This window comes from Aquila chrysaetos, chromosome 21, assembly GCF_900496995.4.
Source record: "Aquila chrysaetos chrysaetos chromosome 21, bAquChr1.4, whole genome shotgun sequence".
NCBI classification, from domain to species: Eukaryota; Metazoa; Chordata; class Aves; order Accipitriformes; family Accipitridae; genus Aquila; species Aquila chrysaetos.
In genome coordinates, this window is record NC_044024.1 from 81,294 (window position 1) to 97,146 (window position 15,853).

The 15,853-nt window shown below is 39.9% G+C and overlaps 1 protein-coding gene across 13 annotated transcripts in view; it reads left to right on the top strand.

The window, feature by feature from the left end:
• Positions 1-15,853, top strand: part of ZC3H12B (zinc finger CCCH-type containing 12B) — an 88,858-nt gene that overhangs the window by 54,221 nt on the left and 18,784 nt on the right. For 8 of the 13 annotated variants that reach the window (XM_041118978.1, XM_041118982.1, XM_041118983.1 and 5 more), the window contains one exon: positions 10,340-10,476. The gene's annotated coding sequence lies outside the window, so the exon portion shown is untranslated. Of the gene's footprint in view, positions 1-202; positions 617-940; positions 1,150-2,257; positions 2,361-10,339; positions 10,477-15,853 lie in introns of those variants that run through there. The other 5 variants (XM_029997521.1, XM_029997522.2, XM_029997520.1 and 2 more) reach the window with 5 other exon arrangements.

Consider the following 15,853-nt stretch of genomic DNA (forward strand, 5'->3'; position numbering starts at 1 on the left):
AGTGCCCCGATTTGCAGAAAACGACTCCGGAAAGCACCAGCAGGTGCAGCCCAGCGCCCCACGCCGCGGCCCTCCCGTGCGCGCCGCGAGCGACGGCCGGCCGCGCACGCGCCCCCCGCCCCGCGGGCGGGGGCAGGGGAACGTGCCCGCAGCGACCCCGCGCCAGGCGGGAGGGCGGGCACGCAACGCCGCGTGCAGGCTGCGCGTGCGCTGCCATCGGGGGCGCGCGGGGCGCCGCGAGGAGCCGGGTGCCTGCAGCAGCGGGGGCTGGGCGCGGTTGCTAGGCGACGGCGCCCGGGCAGCGGCGTTGGCCCGGCTGAGGCGCAGGCAGCGATGAGGCGGAGGCAGCGGCCCCCGGGCTCCCGCCGGCGCTGAGCCCCACTCCCGCATCTTCCCCCTTCCTTCCCCGTCCCGTTCCGCCCTGGCTTTGCTCCTCCCCCCCCCCCCCCTCCTCCTCCTCCTCTCCCCTCGCTCCGGCCTGCCCTTCCCCCTCCATGCGGCGGGAGCGGCCGGAGCGGGGCCCGTGCCGCGGCCGCGCCGAGCCCCGCCGTCCCTCGCCTCTCCGCCGTCAGATCCCGCAGGGAGCCGCGGGCGGTGTCTGCAGCGACAACAGCGGGTGAGGCCCCGGCTGGGGGAAGGGGGTGGTGAGGGAGGGCGGGGGGGGCGGCCGCGGGGCGCCAGCGCTGCGCCCCGGCGGTGGCAGAGCCCCTCTCCTCCGCGGCAGCCGGCGGCACGGCGGAGGCGGTCGGCGTGCTGGGAGAGGCCGGGCGGACGCCGGGCGGTCTCCGGGCCTGGCAGCAGTCGAGGCGCGGCCTTCTGCCGCCGCCCCGGCCTGGCTCCGCCGTGAGCCGCTGCCGCCGCCCCGGGGCTGCCCCCGCCGCCCTGGGCTCACGGGGAGGGGCGGCCGCTCGGTCTGGCGTCTCCCTCCTCCCAGCGTGGCCGCTGTCCTTGGCGTGCTGCGGCCCGCCCCGCCTCAGGTGCTGCCCGGGCGAGGGGCCCCGGGGCCTTCTCGGGAAGCGGGCGTTGTTGTTCTCGCAGCCGCCTGGAGGAGCGTGCTTTGGGTCCAGGAGGCTGCGGTGGCGGGGCGGTAGAAACGGCCTGGGCAGTTGGGTACGGAATCGGGAGATGGCCTGGTTTCATTTGGTAACTGTAAGTGCGAGGGCTGTGTAAGAAGGCGCTCAGTGTCTGGACGTAAGAAGGGTAGCAAGAAACTTGTGTTAACGAAAGCAGGGCGTTGAAATGAGGAAATTACTTTTGTAGAGGGTGCCTGATGATCACTACTCGCATCCTCCCATTTTGCATTGTAGTGCAAATGGGAATAAGGAACTGGTTCACTTACTGCAGTATACATGAGGTTTGAGATACTTTTTCCTAATCAGTTCAGTTAAAAATGTTATTTTTCATAGCCGTCTGCTTTTCTAATTGTCATTTAATCCTTTGGAGATTATCTTTCACAAGAGCTGTGTATTTCCTTCGCAAGTTAGCAAACAGTAAAATTGAATCAAAAGCTATATTGTGTCCTTGTAAGTTGATAAATGCGGATCTAAATTAATTTGGGTTTACTGAGATACATGTGAAACTCTTTCACTTCTTTTTTTTTTTTCCTGAATCTTGCAATGTGTTTCAGTGACTAGCGTGTATTGCCATAAATGGGAAGTAGGAATAGAAAGAAAATTAAAATACTGGTCATTTATGAACTTCCATTATGCGTATCAGTAGTTCTGAGTGCCTGGGAGTGTGCAGCATTCCAGATCCATCTGATTTCTTATGCTTGGTGTGTTTGTTTATTGAAATGGATGTGTCTGTCAAGTAGTCATTTTTTGTATAGGAGGTATCCTTTATTGATGAGAGAGATCTTTTGCTTGCCAGATGTTATAAATGGACCATGGTATGTAGAACTAAAAGGTGTATTGCACAAGTGTAGCTAATGTCACTTATAAAATTATCTTTGCTTCTTGCTGGAAAAATGGGTTAGTGGGAATGTGAAGGTCATCTTCAAATTTAGAACAATTTAACTGCTGTTGGAATACGTCTTTTCTTTTTCACTGTCGTGTGTTTTCCATATATCGATCCTGTGGCTGTTGATATTTTCTGGACCTGTGATCTGTTTGTCTTCTAAAATGATCTAATGCTTAGCGAGTTTTAATAGAGGCAATCTGTAAAGCTTCCCAAGTCATTTTCATTTGAATGACTTCTTTAAGATGTATTTAAAAAAAAGAAAATCTTAAGGGCATCCAAACTCACTATTCAGAAAGAATGGAAACAATAGGTGTTAAGAGGGTGAATGGATACCAATGATACTTTATATGCAGATGAACTAGTAAGAAAGTAAATTCTTACTGTCAGCTGCTGTAAATGAGGTAAGTTCTGGCTTTCTGTTCTTTGATCTTTCTGGATGCCTTTTCCAATGCAAATTATTCCATTGTAGACATCTACTGGTTTTGACTTTCCTAGTTTGCAACTGAAATGTCATTTTGTTGAACACTTATAATTCCACTATAGATCTGTGAATAATAGAAATAAAACAAATTGCTTCTGTCACTTGTACTCTGTTACTGTTTACTTCGAGAGCTAGAAGCATTGGAGCTTTTGGGACTAAGGAAGGCAGCAGGTAAGTTCAGTTAGGGAAGCAGGGCTTGGAAAGGTGAAGAAATGTAATTTTTAAACTCAAGAAGATTCCAGGTGTTGCCACATTGTAAATTAGTTTAATATATTGATTTGTCCATCTCATAATGTAAAAAAAAAAAATATACATAAATGGCTGTAATGCTACCTAGACCTCACACACATCCCTGAGAACTCTGTCCTCTTTTGATCATGGAATCTGCTAGTCATAAAGGTCTTTGAAGACCCATGTGTGCATGGCTAGACAAATATATCTTTTTATATATATAAACTTATATTTTTTGTAAGTTTATTTTAAAAGGCTATTTTTTTCTAGGCATTATAAATGAAAAGCATGTTTGAGTAATAATACTGGCATTTTTAAAATTCTGTTGATGTAGGTTTTTTTATTTCCTGTGAATTGTCACTTTTTGTTGTTGAGCTATATTTGATGCAATATATTCATGGTAACACAGATAATTTATCTGGAAGTAACAATACCATGACCACCTTTACAGATCTAGGCTTTCTGATACCGTGATATATAGTATCGTGTTTGATATATTTCAGATTTAGGAAACATAATTGGAAGTGCAGAGCTAAGCAGTATAGCATCTCCCAAGATGTGGTTTTATTGTTATGAGGTGAACGATTTATTCATGAGATTGACCGTAATAAGAAAAAACTCTTCATTAGCTGGCAGTTTTGATTCAAATATATATGTTCTTTCTATATTTAAACAAGTACTTCAGCTAAGTGTCTTTGAGTTTTAAAGGTAGCTATTGTATTTCATTTTCTTACATGAGTTATTTTTGACATTGCTTGCTAGCAAAGCAGGTTGAATCACCATGTCAAAATAAAACCTAGGCTTTACATGGTTTGTTGTGGGCCTCTTCTAGAATTTCATTAGGATATCATGGTAGTGTATAACTAAAGCCTTTTACAAATCCTAGCATAGGCCAAGGTGCTTGTTAGTTACATAGTTGAAATACAAGAGCTCCTTTTCCACATTCAGTCCATCTGGAGAGAGTCCCCTCATCAAGATTAATATCTGTTCTGATTATCTGAGTCAACTTGTATTTCAGTTGTCTGGAGAGGAATGCTGTAACAGGGACAGAGTATCAACCTTAGGCTAAAGCCAAAAGTTTAAACTCTAATTAATTTAGTAAGGACATCCACAAGAAGTTTAACATATATGCTCCTTTAATGAGCCCACAGACACCTCAGCCAAATCACATAAAGTCAAAACTAAGTCTGAGAATTTTAAACTAAAAGTCACATGCGATTGCCCCCTCTGACCTCCCCTGCCCTTTTTTTTTTTTTTTTTCTTTTCAGATCAAACACTAATTTCAGACTCTCTGCCAAGTCTTTTGCTTTTCTGATTTCTAGGTTGTCCTGATTTAAAAAGTGAACAAAAAACCACCAGCTAAAACAAAATAACCCACCACACCAAAAACCCTTCCTCTCTCAGGTCTAGTCCGTATATTGATCTCCCTTTAGAAAGGGAGAGATGAAGTTGCTGGAGCGTAGGGATTTGCTGTTTTCATTTTTGAAAGCAAAGCAGTAGGCTTTTTCCAGCTTCTTCACCTTGGAAATGAGCAGTGTTGTCATGATAAGAATGAAGGAATCTTAGAATAAAAGAATAATTAGTTTGGATTTGACTTCAGGAGTTCATCTAGTCCAACACCTTTCTCAAAGCAGACCTAATTAGTGATGGAGTGACTGTTTTTGCAAAAGCAAGGTAAAAGGTGTGAAAATCTGAAGTCACAAGATGCCTTTAAGCTCCTCTTGTTGCTTTCCATACAGGTACCATTTGATGCTTCCTGAGCGAGGTGTCTCTCTCTGCTTCTGGCATTTTTTTAGTAGCTTCTAAAGTGGTTGTTTCCGTTTGTCAGAATGCATGTGTCCTAACAGCTGAGTACATCCTGCCTCTTGTTGGATGGCATAGCATGTGAGGGTCCACCCAGTATATTGAGACCTTTAGAAACACACTACCCTTTGTTTTTCAGGTTTCTCAGAGATTGCTTCTGGATGAGATTTTTGGTTAAAGGAACATTAGGTTTAGTCTATCAAAGTAGTGTTCTAAATATTCAATTACAAAATTAGAATTAGTGTAAGTTAAGATGCATCACATCCTTGATGTGTCTTTAACTTAGCTGCAATCGCAACTTTTTTTTTTTTCCTTCCCAGAGCATTAGTGAGTCATTTAGGCCTGCAGAGTAGGTCTCCAAACGGCCTCCTATCAGAATATGGATTAGGAGAACCAGTGTATTGCTTTGGTTTTAGATCTGAATACATGATCTCAGTTTATAAGGAACTGCTAACAAGTAATCTTTTAAGGGGTTATGCTCCTGCTCCTATTTTATGTAATATCAACTGAAGTGTAAATGCTGCCTTGGTAGGGACAACAGACTGTTTGAGTAGCAATAATGCTGGCTGGCTGTAACTGCTTAAGATTATTAGAAAGAGAAGATTGGTGTAAAGAGGTACTACTATATTGTTAGAACAGCTTTTTTTGAATGTGTGTTTACTGTCTACTTTTTTTTTTTGCTCTGTCTTAGGAAGTATGGTTGAATACCTAATGCAATAGAAATATTCCATTTCCTTTCCTTCAGAAGTCTGGCCAGTACTTCATACTTGTCTTGTGCTCAGCACTACCTGTTCTTTCTAGGTCAAGAAATCTGTTAACTCCGTACGCAAATCGTGTATCTTAAGAAACAGCTAAAATGCCACTTCCTTTATTTATAATTCCAACTATGACTGTCTTGTCCCTTTGAATTCGTACTTATGAGTGTGAAAAAATGAATGAAGTTTGAGATAAGATGCTTAAATTCTGTACTACCTTTGCATTTCTCTTCAGTTCATGCTTGATTTGTAGTTGACTCCTCCACAAGCAATTTCAAGTCCTCTATTTGTGACATGCTAGACACAGCTTGCTTTTATGTATAGTTTAATACTGATATCAGTGATCATTTGAAGTATTTACTGAAATAAATTTGAAGTTGAGGTGATATTGAATTGAGGTGATGTTGTAGTTTCTTAGTACAATTTTTCAGTTTAACAAAACTCCACAATATGCTAAGAATGAGGTGAAAATGGATACTTTCCTACCAGGTTTTCTATTCTATGATACTGTTTCTATCATACATTTTGAATTAAATCCTGTAGTCATCACCAAAGCAAAATGGCTTCTTTGCAAGTTTAGTCTTGGTAAAGGCTGTAGATTTGGGCCTAGGGATTCATCACATATTTGCACAGCAAAGAATACGTTGTTTTATTTAATGTTCCAAATCTACTGTGACCTTAGTGTTTAACGGTTGGATTTTCAGAAGTGGCCATGGTTTCTCAAACTTCTAGCTAATTGAAATGCTTTTACTCATTTCCCTGTTGTCTGTTAACAGGATCATGTTTTTCTTTTCCTGGCATTGTCTGAAATGGTCTCTAGGTTAATTTCTGAATCCTTTATGAAAGGTTAGCCATGGAAATGTGCCACAGATGTTCAGTCATACTCTTTAAACTTGTCAGACAGTCCTGCAGGGCAGATGCCTGATGTTTGTGATGTACAATACTACGGTTTGAGTAGAGTTAGAAAACTGAAGTTCTGAGCACCTTCTCTGAGGTCTTATTTCTGATGCAGCAAAGTGCTATGCTTTTCTGTTTAGTGTCTTGCTTGCTATGGGGAGGTTGAGCATAATAGCATAGTAACTCAGCACCATTTCTGCTAAGCTGAACAAGGAAGTTTTCATCAGGGTCAGCCAAAAAAAGATCTGTAACTTTGTAACCTGCTGCAACTCAGTGGCAGATGTGGGAAGTTTTGTTGTTAAATCTTGATCACTAGAATTGTTGTAGCATTTCATCTAATTTTGATCAAATAAAACGACCATTAAAAGGCAGAGTTGTGCACATTAACTTTCACAGTCTGGGAAGTAAGTAGTGGGTCTTGGATGTAATTCAGCTGAATGTCTCGTCATAGCTGGATGACACTGTCACTTTCTGATGCCTTGTTCAGTAGTCCAGACAAACACCAATTGCTTGCGTTCAGCAATGTTGAAATGGAAAGTGAGAAACTGAGGTCCTTAGGGGAGTGGTTGCACAATTACTTTCTTGCATGACAATGCTTATGTAAGATACTTTTGTCTACCATGATGGTTCTTTCTTGCCTTTGTGTTGCAGGACGTTGTTTCCCTTTGCACAGGTGCAATTACTTTTTGAGATGCACAGTAAACTTGATCAGTGTTTAAAACCAAACATTTCTGCCCTAACTCACCCCTCAAAAAAACCCCACCTAGTCCCTTTTCCAGCTGACACTCAGGAGCCCATCAGCCTCTTCTACTGTAGGGAGAGTCATGGACAAGTAGGTAGGTTCCTAGCTTAGGAGTTTTGGTTAAGAGTTTACAGCAAGATTGCATGAATCTAGGTTTTCATACCCACAGATATTCTCATCAAATTTGAAAATTAACTGATCTGCTACCTCAGTGGCTTACCTTACATAATTGGCAGTGACCCCAAATTTCCATAGTTCTCACACAGCATTCATCATTTTTTTTAAACTGAGCCAACTGTGGTAAAGAGATTTCAGGGGCAGTGGGCTAGAAGTTGGTGAGGAAGAACAACAACTGTGACTTGATTTCTTCCTTCCCAAATGCTACAAAAACTTCATTTCACTTTTCTAAATTGGTCTGTGAAATGTGTCAAGTGATACACTGACAGATTCAGAACTTATGTATATATATGGGCATATCTATCTATCTATGTTTGTGTGTCTATATGGTGGGGGTTTTTTCCATCACTGTTCTGTGTAGAGGGGACTCATGTAGGCACAAAAAGATACAGAAGATCAGAAAGGTAAAGCTTTGTGGTATTTGTAAAGTCATTGCTAGTTCTATATATTCTGGTGTGTTGATTCCTCAAATTCAGTCCTCTGCACAGCTGAACCTCTTCTACTGTTACAAGTGTTCCCTCAGCATTTGTTAAAGAATATCCCCTTCAAGGTTGGGTGGTGATGATGATTACATTCATCTTAACTGGTGAGTCAATGCTGAAAATCTTCCTTTGCTCTTTGCCTCTGTAACAGAAGTGTGCTAAGTCATGTTCCTTATTGTTCTACTCCAAAGGTGGTTAAGGGAGGGAGACAGATGCAGAAACAGAAATGGCAAATTTGCTTTTCTTTGAAAATACTACATCTGAATTGACTCAGAAAGGAGGAAGCTTCTAAATAAAAGGTATTACTAACCATAGCCAGCAGGCTATTTTTCAGTTGCAGTTTCCATATTAATTTTAAGGACAAGGTGTTCGCTACTGGTGTTATCTGCTAGTACTTTACTTTAGACTTAATGTATATCAGTGTTTTATTTCAGAGAGGTCATAAAGAGTGGAAAAAGTAAAATATTTTTCTTGATGTTGTTCTGAGTTTGGCTTGATAAAAGACTATACAATATTAGCCCTTTGATTTGTGTAAATTTAAGGTTTCTCTGTTCATCAAAATGACAGTGTTGAAACTTCCCATTAATGTGTTGAGACTGACATTGCATAGTAAGGTAAGAAAAAATCCATTAAACTGAATCAAAATGCTGTCATTTATATAGCTCTAATTATCAAGGGACTAAAAACTCTGATCTGCCATTTTAATGCTTCTGTTAAAAATGCTATTTGACGTAGCGCATACTCTGGGAATACTGATTATACATGTCTCTAAATGTATAAAAGAGCTGCAGATCTATGCTCAGGTCTTTGGTTTAGACCATCTCTTCTAGAACAGAGAAGCGAGTTGGCTTAATTTATTAGATTAAAAAGTACAGAAAGTATTTGAACATGCATTCATTTTAAGTATCCCAAAATCCCTATATTCCTTTTAAATAAGGAAGATCCTTTGCTCCTCAGCGAGCAAAGTACTATAAATGATGTTAATGCCAGATATTTGCGTCAAAAGCCAGATGCTTTTATCTTGGCTAAAGCCCGATATGCTTGTTTTCCTTCATTGAGTGACACGTATGTATTTTGGACTTTTTATCAAAGCTGTATCGGAATATATATGCTATACATCTGTCAACGATTTGATGCTTATATGAGTGTTGTTTGCTAAGTACAAAAGCTCCTAGGACAGTCTTAAAACTAGGTAAAACACAGTTTTAAAAGGAATAAAAGGGCAGAATTCTTTATTCCAGGTCCTGCTAGACAAATTCAGAGTGCTTGGTCATATGGTCTTGTTGACGTTACTGAGAGGTGCACTTGAAACTGTGACCACAAATTTCTGTGCTTTGCAAAGGCATCACATTCTGGACTCACTTTACTTTCAAAATGGCCGACTTAAATAGGCAAATTTTCTGCAAAGCCTGTTTTATCCTCTTTTCCTGCAGTCTTGCAACATTTGACACAGTAAATGAAAATTAAGAATGCTAAGCTACCACATTTGTTACATGCTGAAAATAATTCTTTTTAAGGTTCAAAAAATAAATTGGTTAAAGTGATCAATTGCTGTTGAATTACAACATATGTATTATTATGGTATGCATGTGTAAACTGTAATGTATTCCTGTTATCTGTTTAAAATAATTATAAATATGGACATCTAGTAGTTCAAGGTGTATAAACACACAGGAAAAATGCCACAAATCACCTGTTCTTTTTACTAAGGACAAAAGATAATTGCACATAATGTCACACAGTCCAACTCTTCCATTTTTTTTATCCATTCCGAAATACCCAAATGTTAATTTTAGAATATTCTCTGCTTTTCTCCAGTTGTGAATCTGTCCCAGCAGATGTGTACCACCTAAGCGTGTAATTAGAATGAGAAAAAGCTACCATTTTTATTTGTGACTCATATACTTTGCCAGCTTTAAGCACTTCTTTCTCAGTAGTTAAAATAGTTCACTACCTCAGAAAACATTCAAAGCAGCAAGCAGTAATGTGTAATATCTGTACTGCTCCTGAAATAAGAATACAACAAGAAGGCTGTGTCTTCAATGCCATGAAAACACCAATGTTGAGTTTTGTCGCTTTTTCCATGAGTGCTATAGAAATGCAGTTTTCAAAATTAAGGGCTAATCCAAAGTCCAGTGCCATCTATGCATCTTGAGCTGCCCTTTGTCTATATCCTCTGACAATAACTACTGCCTAATAAATACTGTTTTGTCACATTCCTGAAGACTTGTGCAATGCATTTCGCTTTGGGTTTTTTTTTTGTGCTGCAGGCCCAAATTGTAATGTCTTTAAAATAGCCATTAGTCATGCGTTGGGGAAGTTTTTAAAGATCACAAAAACATACTCCAAGAACGTGTCTTTAGAGTAACCACTAGTCTGTGCTGTAGCACACTGCAATGTTGACGATCCTGTTGGGTGTAGTGCCTCTGAACACTGAATCATTTTTAAAAATACTTCTCTTTCTCTTTGTCTCTATTCACATTGTTTCCATGGTTTTAGACTCTTCATTTACTGTAATCGGTATGTGTGTAACCAGGAAGTTGTCAGCTTTTGTGTTAGTAGGCTTATACACTGTCTACTCTGTAATCATGAGGTGTAGTTGTAGTAGATATATAGTATACCAGCCCTACCTGTTGTTTGGTTGTGAAGATTCATTCATTCGTTCGTTCATGCGTTGCAGAACAAGTAACCTGGGATCATGCTAGGTTTATGCAGTTTGTGTTGAAGTCCATGTTGTTATGATTTGGTTGCTCTTACTGCCTGAGCTTGCTACATGAAAATTAGTTTGGATATATGTCTTTGTGTACTTCAGTCAGCTTCTGATGATGGAGAAATAGCCACAGTAATCAAAGACTTGGCTATTGTTTAGAACATCCTTCTTCCAGAAAGATGCCTCTTCCTGTAGGCCTGTCTAACAGGGAAGAATCTATAGAGAGGAGCATGATAATGGTAAGTTATTGAAATAAAGAGTAAAGAGAGATACTAAGACATTAAAAGTCATGCTGAAGCCATGGAGGGAATAAGTTAATTTTCTTAATAAAAAAATGCCAGTTTTTTTAATTCTTGTGAAGATGTTTATTTGACAGTTTAATACAAAAGGAGAAATTTGCAATATTTGTTCCTCACTGTGCATATGGAAGTCCCCTAGATGTTACCATTTCATTTGTCAGTATGCAGTTAGGTTTTGGGTTCTTTTCTCTTGGAGTGTTATTAAAAAAAAATAAATCACTTATTAACTACATGTATCTCAAAAATATACAAGGGAAAACAAACAATCCTCCCTCTCCTTAATAAATACATATGACAATGATTCTATAGTATTTATTTTATCTAGGTGAGAGAGACATTTGAGAAAATACTTGGGTTGGGTTTGGTTTTTTTGGAGGGTGGGGCTGTTTGTTGGCTCTTTTTTTTTGCGTTTTAGTATCTGGAATGACAGAAAACAAGTAAAGCTGCTTAAAAGTTGATGAAAGGATAATAATGAAATAATAAAATATTTTTCATTTAAAGATTGTTGCTCATAATAGATGTGTGGATCATATAATTGCCCTTTTGAAGGGCATGGCTCAGAACACACTGAGATGGTGGAAAGATAGTGTCATAAGGGACCAAAAGAAGTTGTTCAATCCATTCTTTCACTGTGTCTTGTCTGATTCTGTTGGTGCTGCTGAAATGAATAGGCTTTGAATAGAGTATTTCTAGCACCAGCTCTTTAAAGATCATTGTCATTTGAATAGTAACTGTTAAATAATTTGGAAGTGTTTTTCATGAATGTTACAGTACTTTATTACGGAGCAGACATTTTCCTTCTGTTTAATACAAGCAAAATTAAATAGATGCTTTCAGTTTGGTCCTTTATGAACAAAACATAGATACTTTTGCCTCACTCTTTTCTCTGAATCACATTATCAATTCTGCTAGTCAGTCGTGACTGTTCTGCAAGAGGTGTTTAGTAAGAAAACTTGGTTGCCTAGCAATGACCATCATGAGAATTAAAATTTTAAAGCTGTAGTATATATATTTCTGAGTTATAATATGTTCAAATCAGAAATTGGTAATAGCTTTCTTTTCTCTCCTTAAGTGTGTGTTCATATTGGTCTGTCTTTGGAGAGAATGTAATTCATACTAAACAAACACTAAAATTTCAGTGATACGATGTTATTGTTTATGATCTGTGAGACAAGTGGTTATTCCATCTTTCAGAAGATTTTGAGGCACACTGACTCATTTCTCAATTTTGTAGTTATCAGCAAAATCAAGTGTGTTACTCAAAATTTTTTTTAATGTTTGTTCTCTTTTTGCTTGTAAGTGGATTTTTTTTTAATTTACCCCTATGTGATAACTGCTTAATGCATCTATACTAACTTAAAAGTGTACAGTATAAGCAGTAACAAAACAAAAAAGTGGAAAATTATCTGCAAGGGTAGTTCTGTAAACTGATTATTAGCGCATTTTCTTTTTTCTGTGCGCCTAAGGGCAAAGTGAGTATAAAGGCAGTGAGATAATAGAGAATTCTCAATGGATCACCTATTGCTTCCAGAAATGGAGCTCAACTAAGATATCCCTGTCCAAGGACTTTGCCTGAAAGCTGTCATTTTACTCTAGATGATGCATGAATTGCTTGCACTAGATTAAATGTAATCCACAGTTCATTCCTGTACTATTCAGTGATATACCGTGTTTGCAGGCTAACTTTGTATATGCAGAGTTGAGATTATCACTTTGTCTCTTGACTTTATCCTCACCTCCTCCCATCCTTCTTCCTTTTGTAAAGGGTCCCAGAGTCTCATCACTGTTTCCTTTCAGTCTTTATTCTGTACCATGTTATTGGGGAGTTAATTCAAATGGCTTGAACTGTTTATTTGCTTCACAAATTTCTCATCTGCAGATCTCTCCTTTTGCTCAAACTTCTGACTTGAATAGAATTTTACAGTTCCCCCTAAATGTTCAGGTTCTAATTTAAACTGAAAATGGCTGAAACACTGCTTTCATTTCTCCTGGATATGTGGGCCTGAAATCTAGGAGTTCTCTTAGACTTGGCTATCTTCTTAGACCCATGCAGCCAGACTATTTCTGAGATTTCTCAGTGTTATGGCCAGGGAGATGGCTGAGATCAAGTCTTCTGTTTCTGTTAATCCACCAAAACATTTATCCAGGCTCTCACTTTGTACTGAGATCCTTTCCTAAGCTGCTTATTTTGAGGTGTATGTTTGCACAGGTGCATATTAAATGCATAATTTCTTTTCACTTGCCCCTTTAAAACCTCTCCATAAACTCCCTTAGTGTGTGCCCACAAAGTACTACCTTCCAAAGGTGTCTGGACAAACAGTGAACTGAAACAATACCAAAATGTTTCATGTAGTCTTTCTGATATTCCAGTTATCACTTGTTTAATTCATCCATAGCCTGTCACCATAATTCCAGATTGTATTTTCTTTTGGGCAGGGACTATATAGTCAGAACAGAATAGGAACTGATTGAGGTCCCTAGGTACAGCTGTACTTACCACTGCTAGACAATGTAAATCAGAAAGAAAAGAAATTCTTCATTATTGTCAGTACTCTGCAAGATGATGTGTTTGAATTTCTGAGGAGTGCAGTGTGGAAAAACAAACCAACCAACCATACTATTGTAGCTTTGAGGTTTTTTACTCTAAATGCCAGTGAGTTAATTGCATACATATGTTGCTGCTGACTGGAAGTTCTCTCGGAGATGTGGCACTGATTGTGGTTGGTTTTACATGTATCAAAGAAATTATTATCTTTCTCACTTAAAGTGGGAAGCAGAAAGAAGAGTAATGGTCGGGAGTTGCTTTCATATGGATGTGGAAAATGTGAACTACCAAACGATCTTTTATTTTAAAAGACCCAACTTTATATTTTTGCATGTACTTTCTTTTAAGACTATATGTGTACAAATTATGCATATTACATACAGGCTATCACTTTAAAGTTTGGATATTATCTTTACTCCATCTCTTTTATTGTAGAAAAATTCAGTGGTGACTTGGCCGATTCAGAAAGTTAATCATGTGGGACCTGATGCCATTGTTAGAGAAGAAGTTGAATATATAGGGCTTTAGCTGTTTCCTTTACAAAACATGGAAATTTGAAGGTTTAAGTGCACCACATGAGATGTGTGCTTTGTGCAGTTACTAGTAAGAAAGATAGTCTTGTAACTCAGTAACGAAGGTACTTTAATTCAGATGTTAAGTTCTTTGCATTGTATTTTTGCATTTTGTACTTTATTAAATCTTTTTAAAAAGAATTTAAAGGCAAAATTACAATGTTTGGACAAAATGTGATATTTAAGTTGAGAGAAATGTGTGTAATATTCATGTAATATTTCACTTGATATTTAAGAACTGCAATGTAAATTGTATTATGTATATTAGGAGTTTAGTACTAGATCTAGCTTTTGCTGTTTGAACCTCTTCTAAGCTTGTGTTTATTATGATGCTAGAATATAATTTGATTGTCCTCTCGGTCATGGTTCTTTCAGCTGTATGGAAAACATTCTGACAGAAATACTTGTAACAAATTACTTAGCTCAAGTAGCAAAAATGTAGATATTTATATAGACATAATAATAAAAAATGCATCTTGCCTGAAATGTTTGAAATAAACTGTTAGAGTGTGATAAAAAGCTCATCTCCAGAACCACAAAGGAGCATGGGGTCACAATGGCAGGCAGGGGAACCCCAATAACACAGTCAGAGAAATGGTGGCCCAGCGCAGGCTTCTCCGGGGACTGTCATAGGAGAGCCATCAGCCCTGTGCTCTGGAGGTGACACCCAACACAATGGGTCGACTAATGGTAGAGGCTCTCTGGACCATCTCACAGGCTGAGGGGGTATGGGACACGGTTGGGGGATGCAAAGAAAGAGCATTTTGTGATTGCATACAACTTGGGCAGTCTGGGGCAGGAACCAAAGGCATTGTAGGGGTCAGGGGAGAGAATGGAGGCTTTGGTTTGATTTGTGAAGGAACCACCGTAGGAAAATAGAGGGAGAAGGGGTTAAAAGGGACAGGTTGCCTGTAAAGGGGTTGTTGATCAGTATGCATGTCTGGCCATGTCATGAACCCGGTCAGCACACTGTCCTTTCTTCACATTAAACTCCATTTCTAACTATTTTTCTGTGTCAAGGTCTCTCTAGGGACCTATGTGTCTGTGGTGCAAGCAAGTGGAGGATGTACATGTTGGTGCATGATTGCTAGCAAGCATCAAGCTGAACTAGCTAGCAAGATGTTTAAGTGGTTAGGAAGGCACGTATATGTGTTTATCTCTGGAGTGAGACAACTGGAAGGTCCAGGCCAACTGCTGCAGAGACTAAGGTCTGGGGGTCGACTGAGAGTGCTGGTTTGGGGAGTGTGTGTGTGTGTCTAAGGAGGATGTAACGGGGGAGACTGAGGAAGACAGAGGTGCCACCAGCATTGCTGATGGGCTCAGCTTTGGCCAGTGATGAGTCCGTCTTGGAGCTGGCTGAAACTGGCTCTGTCTGACATGGGGTCAGCTCCTGGTCTCTTCTCACAGAAGCAGCCCCCCTGCTACCAAAATCTTGCCACGTAAACCCAATACCTATATATATATGTATTTCCCACTAGTGGACCTTCGTCTTTATCAGCCAGAGAGGGGAACAAGATGAGGCCGTTGGTACTGCTTGCGTTTGTGTGAGTGCTGAGTGTTTGTGTCTGTGTTGGCCATGTATGTGTGCTGTATATATGTGTGTGGTTGTGTGTGTAACCTGAGATTACATGCTCAGCCTTGCTAATGGCTGGAACTGGGGGTATGCAGCTGCTCAGGCTTTCTTGAACAGAAACAATAGTTATTTGGAACATTATATGGCATGTATTTGATAAGTGATCCTTAAGAACCTATAAGCAGCATGGGAAGCAGGAAACAATGCTAGCAACTATAAATGTGTTTTAAAATTCTTTATTAGGTTAGGCTTCAATGGCAACAGATACAAACAGTGAAGCAAGGACCTCATTTTAGTTGAAGAAGCGGTGAGAGGAAGGCAAGACAAGCTACTTATGAAAAGCTTAATTAAAAAATCCAAAACTTGCTCAAAAATGTATTAGAAATTGTAAGAGCAATAAAAAATGGAGGACTTGGACTTGACTTAATGTCAAGATAAAATGTTAATCTTGTGCCTGCTTAACACCATTTCACCTTTCCTGTGAGAAGGTTTAAAGAGCAGTTGCCACAACTCTTCCCTGGGCCCTTTTTGTATTTGAGGTAGCAAGATAGAATCTGGTCAGTATCTCATTCATTCTTTATTTTCTGCCAGCATCAATCTTCTTCTAAAGGAACTTCGTAAGTTCCC